The 25,965-nt window shown below is 45.9% G+C and overlaps 1 protein-coding gene and 1 long non-coding RNA gene across 2 annotated transcripts in view; one reads left to right on the forward strand and one right to left on the reverse strand.

The window, feature by feature from the left end:
* The window catches only part of TTC7A (tetratricopeptide repeat domain 7A), a 515,691-nt gene that overhangs the window by 359,535 nt on the left and 130,191 nt on the right, over nt 1–25,965 (forward strand). The window lies entirely within an intron of this gene.
* On the reverse strand, nt 9,219–10,147 carry LOC142296026 (uncharacterized). The gene is made up of 2 exons (XR_012751578.1): nt 10,079–10,147; nt 9,219–9,455 (listed from the first exon to the last, which is right to left on the reverse strand). It is a non-coding gene; the product is annotated as an uncharacterized LOC142296026 (long non-coding RNA).

Genomic DNA, 25,965 nt, shown 5'->3' on the forward strand with positions numbered 1-25,965 from the left:
CTATTCGAATCAATTTAAAAGTCCCGAGCAACCCCTTTAAATACCCTACTTTAGAAATAAGGGTGTCATATTGTTACCTCCGAAAATATAGTGCTGCAAACGGAGCTCCTTAAAACAATAGCGCCCCCAAAGATAAAATTGGCAACCAGTGCACAACAATGCTCCCTACTCAGTAATAGTAAACCATATAGTGAAAGTGCCCACCATTCCCTATACAATAAAAGCCATTTGCTCAGTTCTCCTACTCCTCCGGTCAGTAATAATGTCCCTTTCGTTTGCCCCCCATGTCCCACCTAGGCAGTAATAATATATAATCTGGATTTATGAAGGATATAAATCCGCGGTCAGCGTGGGCTCTGTGACACATGCTCCAGGTTTGGCCGTTCGTGCTCCAGCTGTTCACCTTCCCTATTGTCACATTAGTACTCTCTACAGTTTTGATGCATCAGTATCTTTCGATCTCACCTTACATGACTCAAGCATCTTTTTTTTTTTTTTTCTTTCAATATGATTTAGGATTTTTTTTTTTCTAGAATGTAATCATTCCAGGAGATGATAATATGGATATAATGGATATTAAGCGTGTCCCAATTGTCCTTGCTCCTGTACATGTTCTCCCTTATCTTGCATGCTCCTGATACTATAAATGTGCAATCCGCGTAACGTGTCATTGATTGTAGCACAAGATGAGAACAGCATGGCAATGCGGAAATATGTCATTTTCTGCAAAAAAGCAAAACAATATTATACTGATTAGCGGTTGCATACAGCGACAATCACTGGGGTTCCAGGGTCTTGGTAATGACTCTGAGCTCCTTTCGAACATGTAATCTGGACGATATTGTCAGTGCTTTAAGTTGTAACTTGTGGGTGATACTGGGACAGCTGAGGTACGACTCCCACCTATCGGTGGTATAGTGCAGGGCAGTGCCCAGAGCAAGGCACATATTGCCCCCACAACCCAAAAATAATGCCTCCTTATAAGAAATGATGTCCCTACAGCCCCTTTTTAGTATTAATGTCCTCTTAAGTGCTCCCTTAAAAAGTAATGGTGCTCCTTCCAAAAGTAATAATACCACCTTTCACAAAAAAAAATAAAGTTTCTGCTCACCTTCTCTGAATGACAGAGACCTCTTCTGCCCTGCACTTATGCCCGCAGTGCCAGGGTGCCGATTTCTTGATGTACAGTAGCCTGCGGCCTGCAGGTGGTGGGGCAAATTTCTATGGCTCCCTGCTCTACCACATGATCATGTTGCTGCTGATACAATTAAAGGGAGTCTGTCAGGTGCAAGATGCACCCAGAACCACGAGCAGTTCTAGGTGCATATTGCTAAACCCTGTCTAACCGTCCCTGTATACACTAGCATAGATAAAGAGATCTATAGAAAAGTATTTCTAAAGATCTTATATCGTATGCTAATGAGTGAGGGGACTAGTCCCCTGGGCGTTAGTTCCCTTGGCTAGTCAGCCCCATTACCATGTTGGTACACCCCTGTGGGCGTGCTAAAATGCTAATGAATGTGCAGCGTCAGAGGATAATCTCACTCACCTCTCCGCCACCATCGCGTCCAACGCTGGATTTCGGCTCAGTGTGCATGACCCCAGACATTTGGTCATGCGTGCTATGAAGCTGGGTGTACGAGTCCTGGCTTCAAACCGAGGTAGTGCGCATGACCGAAACTCCGGGGTCATGTGCACTGAGCCGAAATCCAGCATCGAGCGACGATGACAGCAGAGAGCTGAGTGAGATCATCCTTTGACGCTGCACGTTCATTAGCATGTTAGAACACCCACAGGGGCCCACAGGGGTGTACTAACATGCTAATGGGGCCGACTAGCCAAGGGAACTAAGGTCCAATGGACTAGTCCCAGTGCTCATTAGCATGCGATATAAGATCTTTAGAAATGCTTTTTCTAAACACACCCTGCATATTACACAGACACATTGCATATTGCATACACGCACACTACATGTTACCAACCTCAGGTTACATGCTGTAATCACAGGAGTCGGCTGTCGGGTGATCAGCTGATCGCTCACAGGAGCCGGCCGCCGAGAATGTGTGCGGGGTGCGGTGTGCGAGGTGGGTGGGCCATGGCGCTGAGGACGTCAGTGACGGTGACTGCACGGCTGGGGACAGGTGAGTGTGTGTGTACATGCGCAGTGCGGGAGGGGGCGAGGCTGAGCGGGGAAGTGTCGGGCTCCCTGCACACGTAGCCAGGGTAAATATCGGGTAACTAAGCAAAGCACTTTACTTGGTTATACGATATTTACCTTGGTTACGTGTGCAGGGAGCCAGAGAGAGCATGCGCAGCGAAATCCTACGGATTGCACTGCTCAAAAAACATTACAAGCTGCGTTCCTCCCGCCCGGCGGTCAGTCGTTCCACGACTGATCAGTCGGGCAGAGGATGCAACGCAGCGTCATCAATCACAATCCACCGCTTGTACAAGTCTATGGGAACAACGGAATCCGCCAAATGGATTCCGTTGTTTACCAAAGCAGCGGATTGTGACTGATACAAATTGATGGAAATGGAACCTAGCCTAAAGGCTGCTTTACACGGTACGACCGATTGTGCAATTTCACAATCGATCGTACCCGCCCCCGTCCTTTTTGCGTCACGGGCAAATCGCTGCCCGTGGCGCACAAAGTCGGTAACCCCCCGTCACACGTACTTACCTCCCGTCCGACCTCGCTGGGGGAGGTGGCGAAAGTCCACTTCCTGGAGTGGGAGGGACGTTCGGCGTCACAGCGACGTCACACGGCCGCCGGCCAATAGAAGCAGAGGGGCGGAGATGAGCGGGACGTAAACATCCCGCCCACCTCCTTCCTTCCACATAGCCGGCGAGAGCCGCGGGTCGCAGGTAAGCGATGTTCATCGTTCCCGGCGTGTCACATGGAGCGCCGTGTGCTACCCCGGGAACGATGAACAATTAAATTAAACGATATTATGAAACCTAACGAGCAGTACACGACTCACGATTTGTGAGCGATACTGCGTCGCTAGGAGGTGTCACACAGGCCAGCATCGCAAGCGATGCCGGATGTGCGTCACAAAAACCGTGACCCCGACGATCTATCGCACGATAGATTGTCTGGTGTAAAGCAGCCTTAACTGACTCGATGGATCAGTTTTTTCACAGGATTCCTGTGAACGGAATCCTGTGAAATAACAAATCTATTGCGTCAGTTGACATCTAAAAAACGACGGATCTGTCGTTGCATCACAATGACGGACCTGACAGATTTAAAACAACGCAAGTGTGAAAGCAGCCTTAAGGGTGCCTTACACGCTGCAACATCGCTAATGACATATCGTCGGGGTCACGTCGTTAGTGACACATATCCGGTGCCGTTAGTGACATTGCAGCGTGTGACACCAAGGAGCGACGATCAATGAGCGCAAAAACGCGAAAAATCATTGCTCGTTGACACGTCGCTCCTTTTCAAAATATCGTTGCAAGTATGATGATGTTCATCGTTCCTGCGGCAGCACACATCGCTCCGTGTGACACCGCAGGAACGACGAACATCATCTTACTTGCGTCCACCGGCAATGTGGAAGGAAGGAGGTTGGCGGCATGTTCTGGCCGCTCATCTCTGCCCCTCCTCTTATATTGGACGGCTGCCATGTGACGCTGCTGTGACGCCGCACGAACCGCCCCCTTAGAAAGGAGGCAGTTCGCCGCAACAGCGTCGTCGCAGGAAAGGTAAGTACGTGTGATGGGGCCTAGCGATGTTGTGTGCCACGGGCAGCGATTTGCCCGTGTCAGACAACCAACGGGGGTGGGTATGCTCGCTAGCGATCTCGGTACCGATATCACAGCATGTAAAGTACCCTTTACAGTGTCAGTTCCTTCCTTCCGCCCGGCAGTCGGTCATTCCAAACTGATCCGTCGGGCGGCGGATGCAACGCAAGGCCATCAGTCGCAATCCATCGTTAATACAAGTCTATGGGGAAAAAACTGAATCCTGCAAAATATGTTGCAGGATACTGTATTTTCTCAAGGCAATGGATTGTGACTGATGGAAAAAGACTCAAGTGTGAATGTAGCCTAAACGTCCCAGGTACATCGGTCACCTCATGCACTGGGTAGGGCGCCCTCTGCTCTGGACTCTGTACAGCTGCCACAGGCTATATGTCTGCCCCTTGTACATATTTAAGAAAAAGGTATATAAAAACCTAGTGTACATTCCCTTTAAGAAATGCAGCAGCCCTCACCGTATAAAGTCCGCACATCTGCCCACACCGCGACCTTGTATGAACCCAGTGTTAAAGTCACCGTAGAAAATCCTGTAGAGACCTGAAGACTTGGCCGGAGGATTTTATGGGTTGAAAACATTGAGTTTCTCGTCCAGCTTCACACGCCCGTGATTTGGTTAGTGCAACAGTAAATCGGTTTAGGAATTAATGAAGGCAATTACGTTTCTTAGCTCTTCTCCTTCAAGCAGTAGATGACCGAGACTTAACTACTGCATCAGCCGAAGTGTCTCCAGCAGTAATTGTGTACAGCGCCGCTGCTACTGCTGCTTTATAGAATTGGAAGAACAATGGAGCAGAGTGGTTCCCGGAGACGTCGTGTTTGTTACTTTCGGATGGCTGCGGCTTTCCATGCTATGTGTGTGTGTTATTCTCTCTCTGTCCTAACCCTCCGCATTAATGCTTCATTTCTAAAGGGGTTGTACCTCCTGATTGGCTGCTTAGACCTGCAGCAAGACTGCAGTATGTCTGAGACTGGGCTGCGAATCTGAGCTAGCAATGAGAGCGGAATGAGTGATCTCAACTTTACACCAACTCTGCAGTTCCCGGACCGGTAACAGAGCATGTCCGCTAATCTGCTGCACCAGCAAACTCAGCCAGGAGATTTACCGCCTAATAAATATGCTGCTGATGATTAAAGTTACTACCTGCGAAATAGAAGTCTTCCCAGAAAGAATGACAGAAATAAATGAAGCTCTGATGTGGGGAGAAACTCATTACACTATAAAAAATATGAGTTATAAAGAAAACAGCGGAGGCGTAGCGGCACCACGATCAGTGTTGTAGCCTCGGCTTTTCAAATAATTTTCATGGGGTTAAAAGTAATCCTATCTTTGGTCATTATAATGACTTGTATCTTCCATACCCCATGAAGTCTTCCACGTTTTTTCACATTACACCCACAAACTTACAGGGAATCTGTCAGCAGGTTTTTGCCATGTAATCTGAGAGCAGAATAACGTAGAGACAGAGACCCTGATTCCAGCGATGTGTCACTTACTGGGCTGCTTAGTTTAGGATTGATAAAAGCACTGTTTAATCAGCAGGAGATTATCACTAGAGAACTACTTGACGTGCTGAGCTCTGTATAAGGCCTAGGACACACGGCATGAAAATCAGAGCGAGTGGAATGCGATAAAACATCGCATTTGACTCGGACCAATATTACCCTATGTGCCAGCACCCATGAGCGATTATTTTCTCAGCCCTAATCTGACCAAGAAAACCATCGCAGCATCCTGCGGGTGCAATGTGATCCATGTTTCTCTCACACCCATTCAAGTCTATGGGGCGAGAGAAACATCGCACTACACCGGTGTACCGCGAGTGCAGGGAGAGAATGGCAATAGCCAGCAACGGAGGAGAGAGGGGGATAAATCCCTCCCTCCTTTCCTCAGTGCCGGCCCGTCCCCCACAGCTGAGGTGCGATGGCATGATCAGACCTCAGTTGCAGTGACACTCACATGACACTCGGCTGCCGCTGTGCTGCCAGCTTGAGGCTAGTGTCATGCGAGGATCGCAGTAGTCCCCCGTGTGGCCCCGGCCTAACTGCTAGATCTGCAGCAGAGAAAACATTGACAGCAAACAGCTCAGTAAGTGACACATTGCTGGAATCAGGATCTCTGTCTCTACATTATTCTGCTCTCAGATGGCGTAGCAAAAACCTGGTGACAGATTCCCTTTAAATGTATTTTATTGGTATTTTATATGATATACCAACACTAAGTAGCTAATGTTTGGGAAGTGTAAAGGAAACGATATGATAGTCCACACATTTTTTAAAAATATACATTTGAGAAACAAACTTTTTTTTTATCTCTACTGGCTAACACGGTACAAAGATATATTTTACCTGTATCAGAATTGGGACGTGCATTTGTATTCAGCATCCCTGAGTCAATACTTTGTTGGACCCCCTTTTGCTGCCATTCCTGCTGCACGTCTTTTGGGGGATGTCTCTGCCAGCATTGCGCATCTAGCAGCTGCAATTTTTGCCCATTTTTCTGTGCAAAATATCTCTAGCTCAGATTGGATGGATGTGTCTCTGAACAGCATTATCAAGTCTTGTTTCAGAATACTAATGGGATTTAGGACTGGATTGTGACTGGGCCGTTCACACACATGTATATGCCTTGATCGAAACCATGCATTGTAGCTCTGACAGGATGTTTAAGGGCATTGTCCTGCTCGAAGATGAACCTGCGCCCCAGTCTCCATATTTTTTGCAGATGGTAACAGGTTTTCCTCCAGGATAGACCTGTATTTAACTCCATTCATCTTTCCATCCACTCTTAACCAGATTCCCTGTCTCTGCTGAAGAAAAGTGTCCCCACAGCATGATTCTGCCACCACCATGTGTGATGGTGGAGATGATGTTTTCAGGGTGATGTGCAGTGTTAGTTTTCTGACCATGACGTCATCTGACCAGAGCACCTTCTACATGTTCGCTGTGTCCGCTACAGTCCTGGCTGAAAGAGTTGGCACCTTTTAAATTGTTCCAAAAAATGAAGCATTTCTCCCAGGAAATTATTGCAATTACACTTGTTTTGTTATAGACATGTTTATTTCCATCTCCAAAAAGGTTCCGGACAAAATTGTTGGCACCCTCAACTTAATATTTGGTTGCACACCATTTGGAAAAAAATAACTGTAATCAGTGACTTCATATAACCATCAACAAGCTTCATCCACTTCTCAAATGGAACTTTGGACTCTTCTTTTGCAAACTCCTCCAGGTCTCTCATATTTGAAGGCGTCTTCTCCCAACAGCAATTTTAAGATCTCTCCACAGGTGTCAATGGGATTTAGATCCGGACTCATTGCTACCACTTCAGAACTCTCCAGCACTTTATTTCCATCCATTTCTGTGGGCTTATTGAAGTATGTCTGCTGGAAGACCCATGACCTAGGACGTAAACCCAGCTTTTTCTGACAATGGGCACTAAATTGCGACCCAAAATCCTTTAATAATCTTGAGATTTCATGATGCCTTGCACACAGTCAAGGCATTCAGTGCCAAAGGCAGGAAAAAAAAAACAAAACAAAATATCTTAGTACCTAGAATAAAAAATGGTGGCGGTTAAATGTTCTTTACTTTGTAGGCCTCATTCCGTTTTTGGTAAACAGTAGAATGATGTGCTTTGCCAAAAAGCTCTATCTTGGTCTCATCTGTCCATAAGATGCCAGAATCCAGAAGGATTTTGGCTTACTTGCCAAACTGCAGTCTAGCTTTTTTATGTCTATGTCAGCAGTGGGGTCCTTTTGGGTCTCCTCCATAGCGTTTCATTTTACTCAAATGTTGACAGATAGTTTGCGCTGACACTGATGCCCCCTGAGCCTGTAGGACAGCTTGAATGTCTTTGGAACTTGATTGTGGCTGCTTATCCACCGTCTGGTCTATCCAGTTTTTCTCTGCCTTCCACATCCAGAGAGATTAACTACAGTGCTATGGGTTATAAACTTCTTGATTATGTTGTGCACCGTGGACAAAGGAACACACATCAAGATCTCTGTAGATGGACTTGTAGTCTGGAGATTGTTGATAATTCTCAACAACTTTGATGCTGAAGTCCTCAGACAGTGCTCTTCTGCTCTTTCTATTTTCCATTCTTAGGCTATGTGCGCACGTTGCGTACTAGCCCTGCAGAAATTTCTGCAGCGATCTGAAGAGCACACGTGCGCTTCAAATCGCTGCAGAAAATGTCCGTAGAAAAAAAAAAAAAAGCCGATTCCATGCGCTCTGCCTGCAGCTCCTCCCATAGACAGAGCAGGAGCTGCCGGCAAAGCGCACGGAAGAAGTGACATGTCACTTCTTGAACGCAGCGCTTCGGGCAGCAGCCGAAGTGCTGCGCTCTAAGTCGCCACGTGCGCACGGCCCCTGCACAATCTCCATAGACTGTGCAGGGGACGCAGGACGCATGCAGTTACGCTGCGCTACAAAGCGCAGCGTAACTGCATGAATTACGCACACGTGCACACATAGCCTTAGCGTGGCACACACAGACACACAATGCAAAGATTGAGTCAACTTCTCCCCTTTTTATCTGGTTTCAGGTGTGATTTTCATATTGCCCACATCTGTTACTTGCCACAGGACAACGAGCATCACATGCTTAAACAGAGTTGTTTACCCACAATTTTGGAAAGTTGCCAACAATTTTGTCCAACCCATTTTTGTGGTTTCTGTGAAATTATGTCCAATTTACCTTTTTTTCCTCTGTTTTTTTATGTGTTGTTCCAATACAAAGGAATTAAACGTGTGTAACAAAACATGTGGAAGTAGATAGGTAAAGGTTCTGGCACTTCAGTAAAAAAATCGAGATTTTTTACTGAAAAGCCGGATCCTTCACTGCTGCAGCCTAACACCAGGGCTGCAAGCGACACAGCTCTAATAGCTTCTTTGCACTTCGATAACCGGCATCAGGTGATGGAACATGTGACTATTTAAAGGGAATGGGAGCAGTCACAAACCATTTGCACCTGAGATGAACTAACAAAAAATTAGGAAAGAATCCTAAACTAAAAGAAAGCAGATACGTTTCATATACTGAGTCTCATAAGGCAATGTGAGGCTCAGATCCCAAACTTGTCATAAGTCTCCCCAGGACAGGAGACCCTCATGACAACAACACAATACATTCCTATAAAAGCTTTGTTCTTGCTCTGCTAGACTTGCATTGGGAGCCTGTGACGTAACTTCTGGCCAGTCAGAAGTTATGGTTTCATGATGGCATTGTGGGACCGGAGTGTTGCAAAAAAAAAAAAAAGATGGATTCCGGAGGGTGAGTATAAGACCAGGGGTGCTGCGTTAATTTTACATAAGCCATAAAGTGTTGTAAAGTAACAAAAGAAACACTGAAAAGAAGCCTTCACTTCTAGGCAGTCCAGTACATTTGCTTCTGTAGTCCCGCACTTGCTCTTGTTTGCAAGATGTTACCACTGACACGCCATAACTGCAGACAATCAATCACTTTTTTATTCACATTTATTTCAGCATGTCTAGAGATAAAAGCCAATATGGACACCATTCTACAAAAGTATGATTAAGGTCACCATCCCTCTTCGATGTAGAGCAGGAATTGCTCTCACTGCTGCTTTTTTAAAGCTCTGTTCTGGGTACATTGTATAGTGGCCATCCTCGGTACTGCAGGCTAGCTTGTATTGAAGTAAATGGGAGCTGAGCAGCACTACCTGGAAAAAAAAAATATACCATGCTAAGGACGTTTCTTTAGAAAAAAAAATAAGACATCCCAAAAACTACAAAAATGTCTCAAAAACAGAGCAGTGGGGAGAAAGGAGAGGTATCAGAATGACATTTAGTGCACCCGACTTGAACCAGAAGCTCACTGGAGTAACACAAACTAAATAGCACAATACCACTAACCGTGGAAAGCAGTTCCAGAAAAATACCTGGGTAGAGGAAATCAAATATAGCAACAGGTATATATACCTATAGATATCAAAAAACCTTTAGATAAAAATCCTTAAGGATACAATAAATAAAGGAAATGATGATGAAATTGATATTAAAATTAATATTTTTTATTCAATGATTAAAATAAATATTAATTACAAATCCAGAGAAGTACAAGTCAGGAAAAAGTCCCATAAATTATAGCAGCGGTTTACCAGGAAAATAAAGTGCTTAGTGCAAAGACCACTATTATTTAAATAAATATCTATTTATCATATATAACAAGGTGCACAGTACAAAATTAATTATCAAAGTGATATGGTATATATGAAAAAGATATAGTATAATTATCCTGTATATCAAAGTGTAAAGATGTACTAATTTGTAAAGGAAACTTTACCTTCAATGTGGTCAGTAAATAATCCAAAGTATACCGCTATGGCCTGACGCGCGTTTCAGCAATCCTTTCCTCAGGGGGTGCTAAGGAAAAGGAAAAGGAATCTTAGGTGAGTAAAAAGTGCTGAGGAAAGGATCGCTTTTAGATATTTATATATCAATTGCATTATCATTTCCTTTATTTATTGTATCCTTATGAATTTTTATCTAAAGTTTTTTTGATATTTATTGACATTTAATGGTGATTTCATACGGAAATTTTGATTAATTTAAGGTACCTGTTGCTATATTTGGTTCACTGGAGTAATATGTGCCTCAATTATTAAGGCACACCCATCTTATAAAATTGACATCTATTTGGGCTGTCTGTATGCCTTAAAATTAAATCTATGCCAACTTTAAGCTAGCACACATTTTTTACTGTTCTTTAGTACCTACCAATGTAGATACAGTTGAAACCAGAAGTTTGCAAACACGATCTAAAAAGACCCATCTGCAGGTTTTTCCCCCTGCTCTCTATAAAGGCACATCTGCAGGTTTTTCTCACTATCTGACATTAAATCAGAATAAATCTTTCCCGTTTTAGCTCAATTAGGAACCAAAATTATTAATTTTTGCCAAGTGCCAGAATAAGAGAGAGGATGTTTTAAGACATTTGTATTACTTTCTGCAAAGTCAAAAGTTTACATACACTAAGGGGTACTTTGCGCACTACGACATCGCAAGCCGATGCTTACGATGCCGAGCGCGATAGTACCCACCCCCATCGCACATGCGATATTGTGTTATAGCTGCCGTAGCGAACATTATCGCTACGGCAGCTTCACATGCACTTACCTGCCCTGCGACGTCGCTCTGTCCGGCGACCCGCCTCCTTCCTAAGGGGGAGGGTCGTGCGGCGACACAGCGACGCCACACGGCAGGCGGCCAATAGAGGCGGAGATGAGCGGGACGTAAACATCCCGCCCACCTCCTTCCTTCCGCATAGCCGGTGGAGGCAGGTAAGGAGATGTTCCTCGCTCCTGCGGCTTCATACACAGCGATGTGTGCTGCCGCAGGAACGAGGAACAACATCGTATCTCCTATTGGTGCGACATTATGAAAATGTCCGACACTACACAGATCACCAATTTACGACGCTTTTGCCATCGTTTATCCGCGCATCAAGGCTTTACACGTTGCGACGGCGTTACTTTTGGCGTCACAGCGACGTCACACAGCGGCCGGCCAATAAAAGCGGAGGGGCGGAGATGAGCAGGACGTAAACATCCCGCCCACCTCCTTCCTTCCGCATTGCCGGCGGGACGCAGGTGAGCTGTGTTCATCGTTCCCGAGGTGTCACACGGAGCGATGTGTGCTGCCTCGGGAACGATGAACAACAGGACGTGCGATTTTTAGAAAATCAGAGACGTGTCAGCGATGAACGAGAAGGTGAGTATTTCTGCTCGTTCATAGCTGTCACACGCTACGATATCACTAACGATGCCGGATGTGCGTCACTTATGACGTGACCCCACCGACATCTCGTTAGATATATCGTAGCGTGTAAAGCCCGCTTAAGAACACCATCCCAACTGTGAAACACGGGGGGGATTGGCAGCATCAAGTTGTGGGGTTGTTTTGCTGTAGGAAGGACTGGTGCACTTTACAAATAGATGGCATCATGAGGAAAGAAGATTGTGGCAATACTAAAGCAACATCTCACTGACATCAGTCAGAAAATTAAAGCTTGGACGGAAATGGGTCTTCAAATGAACAATAGCCTGAAGCATACTGCAAAACTGGATACAAATTGGATTAAAGATAACAAACTCAATTTTTTGCAGTGGCCATCACAAAACCCTGATCTCAATCCTATTGAAAATTTATGGCCAAAGCTGAAAAGGCCGGTGCGAGCAAGGCGACCTACAAACATGGCTCAGTTACACCAATTCTGTCAGGAGGAATTGGCCCAAATTCCCACCAATTATTGTGAGAAGCTTGTGGAAGGAGATCCAAAACATTTTACCCAAGTCATACAGTTTAAGGGCAATGGTAACAAATACTAATGAAATGTATGGAAACATGTGACTTTGCAGAAAGTAATAAAAATGCCTTAATACATTCTCTCTCTCATTATTTTAGCATTTGGTAAATACAAATAATTTTGGTTCCTAATTGACCTAAAACGGGAAAGGTTTATTCTGATTTCATGTCAGATAGTGAGAAAAACCTGCAGATGTGTCTTTACAGAGAGCGGATGGAAACCTCTGGTTTCAACTGTAGGTGGTAATGCTTGTTTTTGAATAACCCCTTTAAATTAGTGATTGTCTATCCATTCGTTATAATCCAGTACTTCTGGGGGTAGGGGCATATTCTTCAACCTTGGTCTTGGGCAATAGGAGATCCTATCCCATCCTTGTGAATAGTCGGCCATACTCCATAATAAAACTTGTCTTTTGTAGATGCTTTTTCAAACTCAACAAAGAGAAGTCTGAAGAATTATGCTGCTTCTTGAGAGTATGGCTCCTTAGACATATTACACTAATTGGCCATAAGTGGTGACTCTGCAAACTAAGCCGAACCAATAATGTAATTACTATAATTAGTTGTCCAGTGCCATATTTCACCAAGTATTGACATCAGCCCGTTGAATGGGCTATAGAAATGATAGATGACGCTGATAAAAGAACAGAATGGTAAGCAAGAAAACCTTTTCTTTCTGGCATTATTGCTGCTGATGTAGGACAGACTTATCGCCAGTCATTTGCAAGACACTGATTTTATAACTCGGAGTATTGTGTGCTTGTGTTATATGTTATTACATTTTTTTATTGTCATGTTGATCTCAATGGATTTGCTTTGTATTACCGGGCTTATATTTCTTGTATTATTATATTGTACAGAAAATCTCAATAAAAGATAATTTTATTGAAGAGTTCCTTATACTAATTTAGTTCATTATATTCATATAAGACATTTATTGTGCCCCCAGACCTGTGATACAGTTATATTTATACCCTCTTGACATTAGACTTTTAGATTGTGATATTTGTTTATTTTATGTTATCTGTATGATGGTATTTTGTGGGAGGGTGTGATGCTAAAAAAAAGTGGCCAACTACAATCTGTTTGCCAGAGGCTTCCAGACATTGAATGTTAAGGGTCAGTATTGATAAAAAAAACACCAAGTGGTTTCACATATGTTATATATGCAGTACAGACCAAACGTTTGGACATACCTTCTCATTCAAAGAGTTTTCTTTATTTTCATGACTCTGAAAAATGTAGATTCACATTGAAGGCATCAAAACTATGAATTACCACATGGGGAACTAAATACTTAACAAAAAAGTGTGAAACAACTGAAAATATGTCTTATATTGTAGGTTCTTCAAAGTAGCCACCTTTTGCTTTGATTACTGCTTTGCACACTCTTGGCATTCTCTTGATGAGCTTCAAGAGGTAGTCACCGGAAATGGTTTTCCAACAGTCTTGAAGGAGTTCCCAGAGATGCTTAGCACTTGTTGGCCCTTTTGCCTTCACTCTGTGGTCCAGCTCACCCCAAACCATCTCGATTGGGTTCAGGTCTGGTGACTGTGGAGGCCAGGTCATCTAGCGTAGCACCCCATCACTCTCCTTCTTAGTCAAATAGCCCTTACACAGTCTGGAGGTGTGTTTGGGGTCATTGTCCTGTTGAAAAATAAATGATGGTCCAACTAAACGCAAACCGGATGGAATAGCACGCCGCTGCAAGATGCTGTGGTAGGCATGCTGGTTCTGTTCTCTTGAATAAATCCCCAACAGTGTCAACAGCAAAGCACCCCCACACCATCACACCTCCTCCTCCATGCTTCACAGTGGGAACCAGCCATGTAGAGTCCATCCGTTCACCTTTTCTACAAAGACATGGTGGTTGGATCCAAAGATCTCAAATTTCGACTGAGACCAAAGCACAGATTTCCAGTGGTCTAATGTCCATTCCTTGTGTTCTTTAGCCCAAACGAGTCTCTTCTGCTTGTTGCCTGTCCTTAGCAGTGGTTTCCTAGCAGCTATTTTACCATGAAGGCCTGCTGCACAAAGTCTCCTCTTAACAGTCGTTCTAGAGATGAGAAGGAGTGTCCAAACTTTTGGTCTGTACTGTATATATATATATATTTATAATATATATATGACACTATTTCTTTGTGGAAGTCACTAAGCTTAGAGAGACTTAAAGAAAATGTGTCACTAGCTTTTTGCTAAAGGGCAGAATGTTGTAGGTGAAGAAACCCTGATTTCAGCAAATTGTCACCTTCTCCACTGTGTGTTATATTTTTCACAAAATCACTGTTTTATCTGCAGCAGAGCTACCAGTTCTATGAATACTGAGCTTTGTGTAACCCCGTCAACACCTTTGATTGGCTTCTTTCTGTGTAGGCTGTGCATAGACATAAAACTGCCAATAAGTGGTGGGGTGGTGTTCTACAGAGCAAGAGGACTACATGTCATGAAATAACTAGTCCTCTTCGGATAATCTCCTGTTGCTAAAACAGTAGTTTTCTGAACACTACAGTGATCAGCCTAGTGACACATCGCTGGAATCAGTCTCTCTTTTTATCCTATTATGCTCTAAGATTTGGTGGCAAAACCTGGTGATTGATTGCCTGTAAAAATCCGACAATTCTCCCTGGGTAAAAGGTATCTTAGTAGAAAGCTTGAGTGTAGATACCTATGTCTACTCCCTCTATCAAGCCTTGCCACAAATCTTAGGATATGTAGTCAAGCCGAAATCTTCCCAAAATGTAAGGACACCAGTTGTCTCCACAGGAGAAACATGACTTTCTAGAACTCTGTCATCGACCTTTTAACCAGTCGGTAACTATCCTGTTCTTGCATCCCCCTACACACATCATTTGTGGGAGGAGGACCTGGAGGTCACTAAACATGGAAGATGATCAGCCAATGTGAATCTAATGTGTATAGGGGCCTTAAAGTTGGGGAGGCTGCAACCATCAAGTCTCCCTCTCTTTCTACAAAAGTACCAAAACCTTATAGAGTGGTAGTTTGACAGCCTCACAAAGTAGAGTTAAAATCTGTTCCGTTCATCCAAACATATACCCACTATCCTCTGTGTGCTCAAATTTCTCAGTGAGTGTCTCTGAGATCAATAGGTGGATCACTTTCCAATTCACATTCAGTACACCAGATTGTGTGCTGGAAGTGGTTCTTGAGCTTATGTGGACAATGTGGTTATTGTCATGATCCAGGACCGGTATTCTCCACCCCAGAGTTTCCCAGACCCAGCCTGGTCATGTCAGGGGTTAACTCCAATCAGCCTCGTTTGGTTCAAGAGACACTATATCTGGTGAGATTTCCTATTTGATTTGACTCCTTGTTACCGTGCCCTGACCTGTACCCTTCCCCGTTCGTCAGCCTGTCCCAGTCCTGGACTTCCCACTCCTCTCAGTTGTTTACCCATCCTGGTTCATCCTCCTTTCCGTGTTTGTGTCTCCTCACCCTCTGGTCTTGTCTTCCGTTCCCTGTTCCCTTTGTGTTTCCCTCTGCATATCTGATCTTCTGGCATCCAACTTTGGTTTTGTTTTCAGACCTGATTTTGATCCTCCCTTTGCAGCGACTTGACTTTCTTGGCTAGACCCTGACTGCTTGACTAATCTATTGCCCCCTGGTGGCTCCCCTGTAAACTGCCTGCTGAAGTTACTCTGCTGTACTTCAGCCTCCTTTCTGCTACAGTGTTACTTTGACTCTCTTTCACTACTCTGTTGCCACCTAGTGTCATCGGTGTAGCGTCGGTCATTTCCATAATTTCGGAAGGACCGATGTTACGATGTTGTTCCTCGTTCCTGCGGCAGCACACATCGCTGTGCGTGAAGCCGCAGGAGCGAGGAACATCACCTTATCTGCGTCCCGGGTGCAATGAGGAGGAAGGAGGTGGGCGGGATGCTATAATCAGGATTTACAATGGGAATATATCTTTCCGATTCAGGTCTCCAATATTACTGTTTGTTATGTGTGTTTGGGTTGGATCCCATACATTTCTGTTGTGCCGTCTACCTCTTACGCTTTTACACAGGTCTCCGATATGGGTGGCCCAGGGCTGACATAGCACATTGAAATATCTCCCAAACTTTCTGGCTTAAAATAAAATATTTCACATAAACCTATCTGACCAATTTTGTACCTTTTTTTTTTATTGGACATTTTTGGTTGGGTGGACTCAAGAAAATATCGGTGTTGTTGGGGAACCAAAAGACTGTAAGGGGAACTTTGCACACTATGACATCGCAAGACGATTGCTGCGATGCCGAGCACGATAGTCCCCGCCCCCGTCGCAGCTGCGATATCTTGTGATAGCTACCGTAGCGAACATTACAGCTTCACACGCACTTACCTGCCCTGCGACGACGTTCTGGCCGGCGACCCGCCTCCTTCCTAAGGGGGCAGGTCGTGCGGCGTCACAGCGACGTCACACGGCAGGCGGCCAATAGAAGCGGAGGTGCGGAGATGAGCGGGGCGCAAATATCCCGCCCACCTCCTTCCTTCCTCATTGCAGGCGGGACGCAGGTAAGGAGATGTTCCTCGCTCCTGCGGCTTCATACACAGCGATGTGTGCTGCCGCAGGAACGAGGAACAACATCGTACCTGTTGATGCAGCAAAATTATGGAAATGACCGACACTACAAAGATCACCGATTTACGACGCTTTTGCGATCGTTTATCAGTGCTTCTAGGCTTTACACGTTGCGACGTTGTTACCGGCGCCGGATGTGCGTCACTTTCGATTTGACACCGACGAGATCGCAGTAGCGATGTCGCAACGTGTAAAGTACCCCTAAGGGTTAGATGGTGACTAGGGATGAGCGAATGTATTCGCCACTATCCGGTATCCGATGGATAACAGGCTATTTGCATTATTTGGTATCCGACGAATAAAACAACCTCTACTCCGATATTTGCATTTTCATTTCTGACTTCCTGACGCCGAGAGAGAGAGAGACCAGGCATGATTCCAGACGATTTCCAACCTTCTACAGGCTTTGTCCATGATGTTTCTTCATACGTTAGGTCCAACGTGAAATTATTCGGGTTTCCCATAGACGTACATTGCGCAACGAATATTCGCGAATAGTGGAATAGCTGCAACTTATTCGTCGGATATGCGCAAAGAGTTGGATATTTTGGTATTCGATCATCCCTAATAATGACCCCTGACCAAACCTACTGCTGGTTCCTGGGGACCCTCACCACCCTAGATAGGTTGTGCACCTATGCGCTGAGCTGAATACCGGACCCTAGATATCCCTAGTGCTGGGCCCTAAATAGGCAACGGGTGGGATGAGCTCTTTGTCAACCCCACTAAACACTAGTGGAAGGCAACAAGGAGGACACACAGGGGGAAAATGCATGAACTACGTATCCACAGATGACTCAGGTAGAAGTTCAGCAAAGTAACAGCAAAAACACCACAGATGAGTGCAAGCCACCTGCTTGCAACCAGAGCTTGAATGAACTGAATAATATCACCAGCAGTCCAGGGAAGACGGGAGTATTTAAGCTCATGGAGAATACTGATGATCAGCAGCTGGATTGAAAGAGGGCTCCCCTGGGTCTTAAAGGGGAAGAGATGTAAACCCAACAGGAAAGCTGCCTATTACAATGAATACAGACAGCAGGAACAAAACAAAAGAAAGTCAGGGAGCATTCTGCACAGCCAAATGCTGTGACCTATTGCCAGAAACCACATGACTGTCTCCCGTGACCCACCCGTGACAGTTAGTCAAAACTTGGATGCTTAAAGAGGTTGTCCACCCAATGTTTTATTTTTTTGCCTAAATGCATGAGTTTTGGGGCTGAAAATCCTGTTTGCTGTTAGATTTTATTAAAAATGTTGCACCAAGTGGCTTTTACAGGTTCTTTGTACAACTTTTGATGTGGTCGTAAAACAGCTGAGAGGAGTTGAGAGAACACAGATGAAAGACTAAAGGCTGCTTTACACGCTGCAACATCGCTCAAGTGATCTCGTTGGGGTCACGGAATTTGTGACGCACATCCGGTCGCTTTAGCGATGTTGTTGCGTGTGACACCTATGAGCGATTTTGAATCGTCGCAAAAACGGTCAAAATCGCTCATCGGTGACATGCCCTCCTATTCTCGAATATCGCTGCTGCTCGGTGTACGAAGTAGATCGTCGCTTTTGATACGATTAACGAGCGCAAAAGCGTCGAAATCGTATCATCGGTGTAGCGTTGGTCATTTCCATAATTTCGGAAGGACCGATGTTACAATGTTGTTCCTCGTTCCTGCGGCAGCACACATCGCTCCATGTGACACCGCAGGAACGAGGAACCTCTCCTTACCTGCGGCCGGCTGCAATGAGGACGGAAGGAGGTGGGCGGGATGTTCGTCCCGCTCATCTCTGCCCCTCCGCTTCTATTGGGCGGCGGTTCGGTGACGCTGAATGAGTCGCCCCATTAGAAAGGAGGTGGTTCGCCGGTCACATCGACGTCACTAGGCAAGTAAGTAGTGTGACGGGTCTGCCCGATGTTATGCGCCACGGGCAGCGATTTGCCCGTGTCGCACAACCGATGGGGGCGGGTACCCACGCTAGCGATATCGGTCACGATATCGCAGTGTGTAAAGCGGCCTTTAGAAACGCTCCGATTTCACTGTCAGAATGAGCTCACTGATGTATTTGCAGTGAACTCATTATGGAGCCAGCAATAGACAAAGGCTATAGAAGGCAAACAGTGCAACATTTTTAATGAAACCCAATTACAAAAACGATTTGAAGCCAAAGCTACATGCATTTATGGAAGAAAAGTGTCACCACTCTGTACCTTGCAAACACATCTCTCTGACATGCTATACCTGTGGCTATTTTCATGAAATCAATGAATGCTGCTGCTCGAAAACCAGTAAGAGATGAGGGTCGTTTGCATTTGGATTTTTTTCCGACATCAATAGTCCTTCCAGTGTAAAAGTAGGTCAGCGGGGATGATGCTTAAGTGAAGAGGGAAGGTCATTAATACCAAGAAAGTGCTTGTGGTTACAACTAGATTACTTCGTGCCGCAACCTTCATTTTTTTTTTTTTTTTTTTGTCAGAGGGCATAAAGAACCTGAATTGCAGCGCTGGGGTTTTAGCATTCTAATAAGACGGAGGCTCTCGCTGGGTGCAATAGCTCCAGCCACGCAGAAGTCATTGCTGCTGGCGGTGACTGGAGCTGCATCTCAAGTACACGGCTGAAGGGGGAAATTCTCCAGAGGTAATGCAGAATCGCTTCCGCTGACAAGAAATTTTCATAAGGCTCTGTAAACAGATACACAGTAGATTAAAACGCGGTGCATCGGTTGTGTCAATCTACCTCGCGAGGCTCTGAACCGGCACGTCTGCCGCTCTTGTTAGGAACCTAATAAGGATTTAAATAAATTCCAATTATACGGGAAGCATTTAATAGAGCAGATAGCCGGATTTATCCTCGGATGACTTCAAAGTTGTTTATATTCCACGGACAAAGCATCACTTTTCATTAGGAATTTCTGGGGGGAAAAATAAAAAAAGATTTCCTTTAGGGGAAAAGATGGTGATATCTCCAATAGCAGATGTCTTGTTTGGGGCAGGATTGGCATATCCTACAGAGAATTTAATTACCTCTCTGTGAAAACACCTCATATGATGGCATGGGTGCTTAGTCTGCAATGCAAAAGTTTGGCTGGTCATAAAACAGCACTGGACGGATGTATTAGGCTATTCAGTTTTCTGCATTCAGGCACAATCCTTTTTTTTCCTGATCCAACGGATCTGCCAAAAAAATGTAAAAACCGTATCCACCGGATCCGTTTTGCATCTGTTTTTGCATCCGTTTTTTTTTGCTGGATCCGTTTTTTCAAAACATTGGGGCATGCGCAGTTTACAAAAACGGATCCGGCAGCCGCATCCGTTTTTTGCCACATTACACCGGATCAGGCGTGCATAGGCTTCCATTGTAAAACACGCCGTATCGCGCCTGATCCGGCGCAATGCGTTTTTTTTGCCGGACAAAAAAACATTACAAGATACGTTGCCTCCGACCGCCGCTTTAGGCAATTATGACGGATCCGGCAAAAGCCGGATGCAACGCAAGGCCATCAGGCACAATCCGGCGCTAATACAAATCAATGGGGATAAAACGGATCCGGCGCCGGATCCGTTTTATCCGTTTTTTTCCGGATTGTGCCTGATGGAAAAAAACTGATGTGTCAAAGTAGCCTTAGAGAATGGCTGCCAATGAATAGTGTACTTTTTTTTTTTAACTCTTAAAGGGAACCTGTCAGGTCCCTTATGCGCTCTAGCCTACAAGAAGGGTGATGTGTGGCCTAGTAACCCCTTCCAACCCATCCCTGAGTTGTAATATTGTGTAATATGAATTTATAAAAAAAAAAAAAAAGTTTTATGACTTTGGGCGGCTTTGCAACATCGTTGCAACATCGCACGTGCAATGTCGGTGGGGTCAAATCGAAAGTGACGCACATCCGGCGTCACTTTCAACATCGTTGTGTGTAAATTCTAGATGATACGATTAACGAGCGCAAAAGCGTCGTTATCGTATCATCGGTGCAGGCTCCGACTTTTTCATAATTATGCTGCCGCGACAGGTACGATGCTTTTCCTCGTTCCTGCGGCAGCTCACATCGCTGTATGTTACGCCGCAGGAGCGAGGAACTTCACCTTACCTGCCGACGGCGGCTCTACGGAAGGAAGAAGGTAGGCGGGATGTTTACATCCTGCTCATCTCTGCCCCTCCGCCGCTATTGGCCGCCTGCCGTGTGACGTCGCTATGACGCAGCACGACCCGCCCCCTTAGGAAGGAGGCGGGTCGCCGGCCAGAGCGACGGTCACAGGGCAGGTGAGTGCATGTGAAGCTGGCATAGCGATAATGTTCGCTACGCCAGCTATCACAAGATATCGTACCTGCGACGGGGGCGGGGACTATCGCGTGCGACATCGCAGCATCGGCTTGCGATGTCGCAACGTGCAAAGCCCGCCTTACGTGTTCCCCATGTAAATGATCAGAGTCTTTAGCCCCCTGGGCGTCGCCTCGCCCCATGGGCATTTGCATGCTTTCCGTGGTATGAATTTACATGAGCAACGTCACCGTCAGCTCCTGGAGATCCTGCGCATGCGCACTTCTCATTCGCGCAGCCTTCTTATCTGGTTGTTTACTTGCCGGCTTTAGACGCGCTCTGCGCATGGTCGGAACTGCAGAAGTCTTCTGATCATGCGCAGTACGCTTGTGAAACCGACAAGCAAACACCCGGATGACAAGGCTGCGGGAATGGCAGGCACGCACGCACAGGATCTCCAGGAGCTAAAGGGCACGTTACACGCTATGATATATCTAACGATATGTCGGCGGGGTCACTTCAGTAGTGACGCACATCCGGCATCGTTTGACATATCGTAGTGTGTGACAGCTACGAGCGACTGTGATCGTGCAAAAATACTCAACTCATCGTTGCTCGTTGACACGTCGCTCATTTTCAAAAAATCGAACGTTTTTCTGTGCACCGGTTGTTCATTGTTCCCGAGGCAGCACACATCGCTCCGTGTGACACCCCAGGAACGATAAACTGCAGCTTACTTGCGCCCCGCCGGCAATGCGGATGGAAGGAGGTGGGCAGGATGTTACGTCCCGCTCATCTCCGCCCCTCCACTTCTATTGGGTGGCCGCTGTGTGACGTCGCTGTGATGCCGAACGTCCTTCCCCCTTCAGGAAGAGGATGTTCGCCGCCCACAGCGAGGTTGTTTAGAAGGTAAGTACGTGTGACGGGGATACAGACTTTGTGCGACACGGGCAACAAATTGCCCGTGCCGCACAAATGATGGGGGCGGGTGCAATGGCAAATGCGATCGCACGAGAAATTGCAGCGTGTAAAGCAGGCTTTACAGTGACATCGCTCATATAAATCCATTATATCGCACCCACAGGGTCGTGATACCACAGAAAGCATGCAAACGCCCACAGGTCGAAGTGACGCCCAGGGGGCTAGACCCTCTGCTTACAACACAGGGATGGGTAGGAAGGAAGGGGTTACTAGATCCACACATCACCCTGCTTGTAGGTTAGAACGCATATGGAACCTGACAGGTTCCCTTTAAAGTGTACCTGTCAGGTCCCCAGTGTCCCCAGAACCACGAGCAGTTTTGGGTGCATATTGCTAATCCCTGCCTAACTGTCCCTGTATCTAGTAGCATAGATAAAGAGATCTTTAGAAAAAGTATTTCTAAAGATCCTTTGATATATATGCTAATGAGTGCAGGGACTACTCACAAGAGCATTAGTTCCCTGGCTAGTCGGCCCACTTAGCACGCCAACAGAGCAGGATAACATGCTAACATGTTTTAGAATAGCCAGCATGATGACAGTGTGATACAAAGCTGCACATGCGTGCGTCTTTTTACCTGTCAGCTTTCAGCTTCTTTGACGCCAGATGTATGCGCCCTGGCTTCAAAGAGAAGTAGCGCGTATAATCGGAAGCGCGGACGACTTCTAGGGCATTGAGCCTCTTTGAAGCCAAGACACATGCACCTGGCATCAAAGAAGCTGAAAGCTGACAGGTAAAAAGATGCGCATGCGCGGCTTTCTATCGCGCTGCCATGATGCTGGCTGTTGTAAAGCAGGTTATCTCGCCCACAGAGGCATGCTAAGATGCGAAGTGGGAAGACTAGCCAGGGAACCAACTAGTCCCTGCGCTCATTAGCATCTCATAAATGATCTTTACAAATACATTTTCTAAAGATATGTTTATGTATTTAATTATAGGCTGGGACTGTTAGCGAGGGATTAGAAATATGCACCCAGAACTGCTAGATGTTCTGGGTGCACTGGGGACATGACAGGTTCCCTTTTAAAGGGGTTGTCTCCTTCCAGAAAACTTTAATTCAAAGGCTATGATACTGTATAACCAAAATAAAACAAGTGCTACCTCCCTTCCTTGGGTCGCCACGGCGGCCCCCGCGCTCTATTGTTTGATTGCAGTCAGTGTCATACCGCTAATTGACGCCGCGCCACTATGAATCAGAGGAAACCCTGTGCCAGTGCCATCCTTCCCCACCGCCTGCCCGACATCACGCTTTCAACTTTATCAGCATTCTGGATGCACATACAGTTGAAAGCAATTTTGGAACAGGGAGCCTTTGCTCCCACCTCCATCATTCTCCATCTGTGTCTGAGCTTTGACGTTTCAACGCAGGAGGCGCTATGATATCACAACATCGTCCGCTCTACAGAGCTGTGCAGTTCTTCAGAACACACGTTGTGGAGACCAGAACAACGGGAAACAAGGAGAGTATTTGTTTTTATATATGAATGAGGGGTTATTGGGGTCTAATATACTATTTTGAGGGCTATGCTTCATAGTTTTAAGGTTGAAGACAGACTTAAGTCCATTGAGTTCAACCTATAGCCTAACTTGTTTATCCAGAGGAAGGCAAAAACTCCATGGGTCAGACACTAAGCTCCATATCAGGAGAAAAATTCCTTCCCGACTCCACATACGGCAATCACACTAGATCCCTGGATCAAGACCCAATCACAGAATTTGGTGAACATAACCAATTATATTATATTTTTCAAAAAAGGCGTCCAGGCCTCTCTTGAATTTTAGTAGTGAATCAACTATTACAACATGATGCGGCAGAGAGTTCCATAGTCTCACTGCTCTTACAGTAAAGAATATGCGTCTGTGATTATGAATAAACAGTCTTTCCTCTAGGCGTAGTGGATGCCCCCTTGTCCCCGTCTCAGGCCTAGGTGTAAAAAGATCATTGCAAAGGTCTCTGCACTGTCCCGTCATATATTTCTACAAAGCAGTAAGATCGCCCCTAAGCCTTCATTTTTCCAAACTGAATAACCCCCAGTTTAATAACCTGCCTTGGAATTTGTCTACCCATTCCTTTAATAACCTTGCTTCTCTCTCTCTTCTCTGCATTCGCTGTAGTCCAGCTATGTCCTTCTTATACACAAGAGGCCAAAATTGAACCCATTATTCTAAGTGTGGTCGCACTAGTGACTTGTAGAGAGGCAAAACTATGTTCTTCTCATGAGCATCTGTGCCGCCCCTGCAGCGGATCGAACCGCTTGGATCCGTGTGATGACTTGTGGCTCGAGGGTCTCCGGACCCGGGGGCTTGGGACCACTCTAAATGTAAAGAGGGGAGTTCTTTATAGAGGAGGTATAGTTTGTGACGCCACCCGTGGTGTACGGTAGTGAAGGGATACCGCCGCTGCCTATGGGAGTACCCAGGGTGATGGAGTGGGGCAGCAAGGTGTCATTGCCCTCCACGGGTAGGGGAAGGCCCCGGGAGTCTGTGGGAAGCCGTGGGATGCAGGGATCATTATTATTCTCACTCAGTCAATAAGCAGACGTTGACAACCGGGTAAACCAAATCTTGGGGTATCGCTGCCGCTTGAGGGGAGCTCGTCCGGGTCCCGTCCCCTACAGTGTTGCCTGTTGATCCGTGACCTGCCTCCTGGCACTAAGTTTAACTTCAACGTAGTGGTCCAGTAGTCTGAAACTTGCCGGGCCCCGCTCCCCACTGTGGCTAAGTGTGGGAGCCTGCTCTCAGGGCTCACCCTTGGGATTTTCTTGGGCCGCTTGTATGGAAGGCCCTATCCCCCTCGTTGCGCTAGTGCACCGATTCTGGAGCGGGTGGGAACAGATCATAAAGGCTCCATTCTCCTCAGGTTAATTGTCAGGGTGCCTGAAGCTTCTCCCCGACCTAGGGTCCGTTTACCCCACCGTACCTTCGGCCCTGGACCGGTGATAGTGCCAGGCTGCTGAACGTCCTCCTTGACAGGTCCAGGCACCTAGCTACTATCCCCTGTGACTGGGGGTCCGACTCCTCTAGGTCCAGACCACCGTCTGCAACCTAGACAGCTTCTCTTGGGAGCCACCGCTCCCGACCTCCTCTGAGCTCCTCACAGCTCGAGGGCTACTTCCTGAATCCTTTCTGACTGACTGACTACACTCCTCACCTCCCCTCCCTGACCCCCCAGGTGGATGACTCTATTCCACTCAAGCCGTCCAATGGTGTGCCTGGTGGGTGTGGTGCAGGGTGTATCTAGGATATGATTTGCTGTTGGAGGCAACACTGTATGATAGGGTCCCAGAACCATGAGGGACTTGGAATACTGAACGGAAGGGCAGTTTGTGCAGTACCCTGTGACGACCTGATAGTCCAGGGGTGTCACACATCTATGCCTCTTTTAATGCATCCCATTATTTTATTAGCCTTGGCAGCAGCTACCTGTCCCTTGTCAGTAAAGTTGAGTTTGCATCCACCCATACACCAAATCTTTTCAATGACCATTTTACCTAGTGTTTTTCAAAGAAATACATAATTATAAATTGTATTTCCTCTGCCCAAGTGCATGAATGGACATTTATCCACATTAAACGTCAATTGTCATTTCTAAGCCCAAGCCTCCATCTTACATAAATCCTTTTGTAATATTAACTATCCTCCTCTGTACTGATTGCCCTACAGAGTTTGGCCTCATCTGCAAATATTAAAATTCTACTCTGTATACCTCCTACAAGGTCATTAATAAATATGTTAAAAGCAAGAGGGCCCAATACTGACCCATCTAGTAACACATTGTTAACTGCGACCTAGTCTGAGTGTATTTTTTAATAACCACCCTTTGTTTCCTATTACTGACTGATCCCTCATAAACTGACGTTGATACTGGTTCATGAAATTCTTCTTCTTGAGATACTCCAGGATAGCATCTCGTAGAAAACCCTCAAGCATTTTACATACAGTAGAGGTTAAATTTAGCAGCCTATAATTTATAGTCTCTGTTATTATGGATTATGTGAAGGTTAAAAGGAACCTGTCACCAGATTTGGCCCCTATAAGCCGCGGCCACC

This window comes from Anomaloglossus baeobatrachus, chromosome 3 (assembly GCF_048569485.1).
Source record: "Anomaloglossus baeobatrachus isolate aAnoBae1 chromosome 3, aAnoBae1.hap1, whole genome shotgun sequence".
Lineage (NCBI taxonomy): Eukaryota > Metazoa > Chordata > Amphibia > Anura > Aromobatidae > Anomaloglossus > Anomaloglossus baeobatrachus.